The sequence below is a fragment of the Myotis brandtii genome, unplaced genomic scaffold (assembly GCF_000412655.1).
Source record: "Myotis brandtii unplaced genomic scaffold, ASM41265v1 scaffold320, whole genome shotgun sequence".
Lineage (NCBI taxonomy): Eukaryota > Metazoa > Chordata > Mammalia > Chiroptera > Vespertilionidae > Myotis > Myotis brandtii.
Window position 1 is genome coordinate 1,326,968 of NW_005362270.1, and position 6,013 is coordinate 1,332,980.

The following is a 6,013-nucleotide window of genomic DNA, read 5'->3' on the forward strand; positions in this document are numbered from 1 at the left end:
GTGCAGGAGGAGCTGATCGATGTTTCTCTCTCATCGATGTTTCTAACTCTCTATCCCTCTCCCTTCCTCTCTGTAAAAATTTAATAAAATATATTTTTTGTTTAAAAAGAAAGGAAAAGGATCAAGCACATACAGCAGCAGGAAAGGGCTGAGTGTGGGGTTTGGGGATGGAATGATACACAGAGGTGGGAGCACACTGGCCTTGAACTCTAGGAGAAGGTGTTTGGATTTTACTCTGCAACTGGTGTGGCACCTGGGACGATTTTAAAAGGTGAGAGATGGGATCATATCTGCGACCCACATGACTGTCTCAGCAGGGACTGCAGGCAAAGATACGCTGTGGGAAGCTTGTGGTGACTTATGCAATTGCTGACAGCACTCCAAAGAGCTATTAATCCTTTTCAGTATAAACTTCCATATTTATAAATATCAACAAATATTTGATTTGCCAAACCTCCTCAGTCATCTGAGGAGATTAAGCAATCTCAAGAAGGGAACTAGCAGATCAATCAGAGCAAATGGCTTGTATTAAAAAGAATTATTGCAGAAAACAGGAGCTAACTTTTCAAAAGTTCAAATTTGTATTTTGGTGAAATGTCAGAGGGCAAAAGAAGCATGACCTGGAATTTGAGGAGAACAAGAAACAATTCTTGAAAATAAAATATGTGATTTTATGCATCTCAAAATAAAGTAGAATTGCAGCATATATATTCGCAAAAACTGATTTAGTGAGTTATCAGGTAAACTCATAAGAATTAATATGATCACCCTGACCGGTTTGGCTCAGTGGATAGAGCATCGGTCTGCGGACTCAAGGGTCCCAGGTTCGATTCCGGTCAAGGGCATGTACCCTGGTTGCAGGCACATACCCAGTAGGGAGTGTGCAGGAGGCAGCTGATCGATGTTTCTCTATCATCGATGTTTCTAACTCTCTATCCCTCTCCCTTCCTCTCTGTAAAAAATCAATAAAATATATTTTTTAAAAGAATTAATATGATCTTCTCAGAACACAGACCGAATAATAGATTCATGAGATAAAAAAAGAGGGTGGTATATATAATGTCCTGATATTTATATATAACAGGAGCCATAGAATAGGAAAAAAGAATGAATGTAAGAAAACAATTAAAAATAATAATGAAAGAAAATTTCCTGAGCTGAAAGAGTATTACCTATAGATTATAAATAATCCTGGGCAGAATTGTTGTAAAAAAAAATCCAACCCAGGGCATAAAGGTAAGATTTCTGCATTTCAAATGGTGTTAGAATCCTATAAGGAGATTCAGACTAGCACTGGAGTTCTCATTTGCAATATTAAAAATTAGAAGATAATGTATAAATAATCTTATAGATTTAGAATTATAATAAAATTTTGCAGCCGGCCAGACTGAGAACAAAAGAGAAATGTCAAGACTCCAAATATAGTATCAGGTACGCTTTCTGAGAAACAAAATTTGTGAAATAATTATAACCAAATAAAAATGAGCAGAGAATTAATATCTCACAGAGTAGAGGGCATTGCAATATCTTAGAAATCTCATAAGAAATAATTCAGGATAATTTATAGCTATGTCTAATCAATGTTTCCTAATGTATATATATAAAAGGCTAAGCGACCAGCCAACCAGCCAATCGGCTGGTAGGTATGACACACACTGACCACCAGGGGGCAGATGCTCAATGCAGGAGCTGCAGAGCTGTGGTGACTTGGCAGCAGCGGTTCTTGGGTGACGCACCCCAGAACCAGAGAGGAGGGAGCCCAATTCCAGGGTGCATCACCTGAGAACTGCTCTCTCACAATCTGGGACTGTTCAGAGGATGTCAGAGAGCTGGTTTCAGCCCGATCCCCGCAGGCCAGGCCGAGGGACCCCACCTGCCGGAGATACCCCTGCTCACTAGGCAGACACCCTTCAAGCCATGGCACCGCCCCAGGTGAGGCCAGCTGGGGAGGGACTGCGGGAGGTTGGCTCTAGGATGTGTCCCGCCCCTCTAACCCAGTCCCGCCCAGCCGGCCACCTTCTAATTAATTTCTTTTCAATGTGCACGGATCCATGCACCAGGGCACTAGTAGTTATATACTTATTTTCATGTGTGTTAGAAATATGCAGGTATAAGTAGCACCAAATTCATAACTTCACATTTATTTTTATTTAATCTGAAGCTGAAGAAGGTACTTAAGTTTTTAAAAGTATGTTGGCTTAAAGAATATTAGATAACTAACTGTATAAATGGCATGTGATTAAGATAGTAGGCAAATGAATGAGTTTGGGGGAACATTTTAGTAAATAATTGTTGATAATGTGATTGTAAAATATGTTCCAGACTTTTCCAACTTGTGATGATAAAATAGGTTCACGTGTTGTTGTTGTTTAACCTAAATTACAAGCCTGATCTGGATGTGAAATTAGCACTAAATCCAGTCCTTCTCTTCCTCAAAAATTCTTCAATAATTCTACCTTCACATATTCCAGGGTTGCTTATATTTTCCTAGAAATCAGATTCTACTCATTTATCTCACATACAATAAAAGTGCACTCATCGCTTAGACAACCAAAGAGACATCCAGCTGCTGGATGGTGTACATTCCATTCTTCATGGTCCTGATGCTGGTCACTCAGTCATTCATTATTTATTGAGCACAGAGGAGTACCAAAAAAAGACAGAGTAAATGCCCTCAAGGATCTTATATTCCAGTGGAAGGGGAGATAGATAATAAACATGCAAACAAATAAATAGGGAAGGTGAATTCGGATATTGAAAATTCCTAAAAGAAGATAAAAATAAAATAAGGGGTTTGATTGGGGGAAGGGGATGCTGAGCTAGCCTTCTGAAGAGATGACATTTGGAGTGAGATGTTTGACACTGTTGTATTGAGATGTCTTGATTAATATTAATATATTAATGTAATATAAATATAAAACAATTTGATTTCTTACAAATACTATCCCTGACTATGCTATACTTATATTTATAGCATAGTCCTTTAAGAGCATAAACCCTTATAATCCTGTGAGGAAGTATATTAGTTGAGATGCATATAAAAGACAAAAAGCACTGTATTTCAAACAGAGGGAATTGGATGCAGACTATTAGTTACACAGTGATAGGAAAGCTGAGAAACTGAACAGGGCACAATAAGACTCTCCAGATAGTATCTAAAGAGGAGCCAAGGAAAGAGGATGTGTTACCAGAGCTCAGGGGCTAGGATCAAACCACAACAATTAGTCTGTGCTGGACCTGAAGACATAAAGGAGGAAGAGCCCACAGCCAGAGCTGCACTGGAGGGCGAGAGGGTGAAAGAAAAATGTCTTGATTCATTTATTCCTCCTGCTTCCCAATCCCTCATCTGCCAAAGGCAGCGGGAGGCAGCGGACCCAGCAGCCTGGGCAGCAGGACCTGCAGGGGTCAGATCCCCACCTGCACTCTGGGGCAGCATGGGGAAAGGGTGAACAAGGTATTCTGAGGGCAAACGTACCCAGCCAGACACCGGAAGATTCTGTGAGTTCCTGGTTACTGAAAGTCCAGCCTACTTTTAGACCTCGATCTCAAACTGTTGAAGTCTCATTTCCCTTTCCCCTGTCCTCACACAGAACATTCTTGAGCTGGGACCCTGATTGTTAAAAATGCAGATGGGGAAGGAGTGTGATCAGGCTCTGACATATCCATCCCCTCCCCTTTCTTCTTCAAGGCCCAGCTCACCTGGTGTTTGTTTGTTTTTTTGTTTTTTGTTTTGTTTTTTTGAGGGGCTGGGGGCAGAAGGAGAGAAAACTGGACAAGCATTTCTTTATTCACCTGGCCACAGCTGTCTTCCTTTCTAGGTTGGCTGTTACTACTTCTCTGGCTAATAGTGGCCACTGATACCTTCTCTGTGCAGGCATTCAAATGCTGGTGAGTCCTCTGGAGGACCTGTGGGCCCAAGCCCGACTACCTTCAGTAATGTCCACTTAGCCCAACTAGAAATTTTCCCATTCTTGCCAAGGCAACAGGAGGAATTTACTTCCTAGCTCCCTTTCGGCCTCTATTCCCATCTTGTAACGATGCCAATCCTCCTCTACCTTAGTCAGATAAGTCCAAAGACAAGTTGGAAAGTGATACCCAACCTGGGGACAGCATGCCAAACTCCCCTTTCCTCGGGGACCCCCTCTCTATGTCTGAATCTTCGGAACCTCCCCACTATTTGACTTAAGGGGAAGGTCACCTCTCACCACGAACACTGCACTCCCCACCAGGCAAATGATTCTGACTAACTCCCTCTTTCTCTTTCTCTTAGTCATCTCATGAAAATTAGGAAGAAGGGGGAGGGGAGGCTGGTAGGGACATTTTGACACTTTTTATTGGCCCCAGGAGAGGACTCTGGTGTCATAGTGGACAACTCTCGTGCTTAGGCCCCTGTCTTCACGTCTAAGCTTTAGCTGGAATTCCCAAACAAGGAAGAGCCCCATTGAACATCCTGTTACCTGTGAACAATGAAAATCAGTCAGGCTGCCGTAGCCGGTTTGGCTCAATGGATAGAGCATCAGCCTGCAGACTGAAGGGTCCCGGATTTGATTCCGGTCAAGGGCACATGCCAGGGTTGTGGGCTCCAGCCCCAGTGTGGGGCGTGCAGGAGGCAGCCAGTCAATGATTCTCTCTCATCTTTGATGTTTCTCTCTCTCTCTCTCTCTCTCTCTCTCTCTCTCTTTCTCTCTCTCTCTCCCTCTCCCTTCCTCTCTGAAATCAATAAAAATATATATTTTTAAAAACCAGGCAGGCTTGCACAGGTCTGGGGAAAGTGTCCCAGGCAGGAGGAAGAGCAAATGTAAAGGCCTCAAGGTGCAAAGCTGCTTGGTGTGTCTGAGTGGCAGAAAGGAGTGGAGCAAGAGTAAATGGGGTGAAGTGAGCAAAACCAGGAAGGCTGGGCAGAGCTGCTTGTCACCCGGCCTCTCGTAGACCACAATAAGGGGTTGGAATTTTATGTCTGGTTGTTCTGAGAAGCCACTGGGGGATTTTAAGCAGGAGAGAAACATGAACTATTTTTGGGTTAGTTTTATTTTTGAGGCAGCAAATTATATAATTGGATGTATCATTATGACATTTTTCACTGTCAGAAAACAGAAAACCAGCATTAACTCTTCAGAGACACAATGTGAGCCTCACAGACACACACTCGCCTCCTGCTGCTAACGTTCATTTTATTACTGGGATAGGTACAATTGTCTACATTTTTGTTCTCGCCAGATCTGTTCGGATAAGAAGTATATGAACTAATTATTGTTTTGGAAAGAACACTGTGACTTCTGTGTGCTGAGTGGACTGTGGTGGCAACGCTGGCGGTGAATGGACCAGCTAGTGAAGCATTGTGGGGAATTAGCTGAGAAGGGCTGACGTCCTGGGCTGTGGCTGAGGCAGGGAGATGGCGAGAATTTAGGAGGAGCCCTGCTGAAAGGCCTCAGTTGTGAGAGAATGGTTGCTGGGATTTTGGGCCTGGCCAGTTACCTGGATGGTGGTCCTATTTTCCTGGTATGGGAATGACTCTATAAGTCACAAGTCATTTTTGGTTGTTGGTTTTCTTCATTATTGTAGCCCCAGGATCTAGAAGAGTACCTGTCACTTTGTAGGTGCTCAATAAATATGTGCTGAATAATTGAAAAAGCAGTAGTTGGATCAGGTTATAGTTGAGATGCCTAATGAACATACTCATGTTCTTGCCACGGATGACTGGACAGAGACAGCAAAAACTCACTTCTCTGGCAGAGGGGCAAATTCCTCCGTCCTCCTAGTGGCCTCCATGAGGCAGGGCCACCAGAAGCTCCTGGCTTACATTATTTAGCTCAGCTGAGCAGAGCAACGAGAAGGCTTCTCTCTCCTCCCCCTGCTTCACTGGCTTTAAGTCTCAGCTGATGGGCCCAGCTTTTATCAGTTCCTCATTCAGTCTCCGAGGCTGGGGGATGGGGTTCTACAATTGGTCAGACTGAGGCCCTGCATCATCTTTGTGGCCAGAAGTCAGGAATCTGTGATTGGCAGCCCTCCCCCG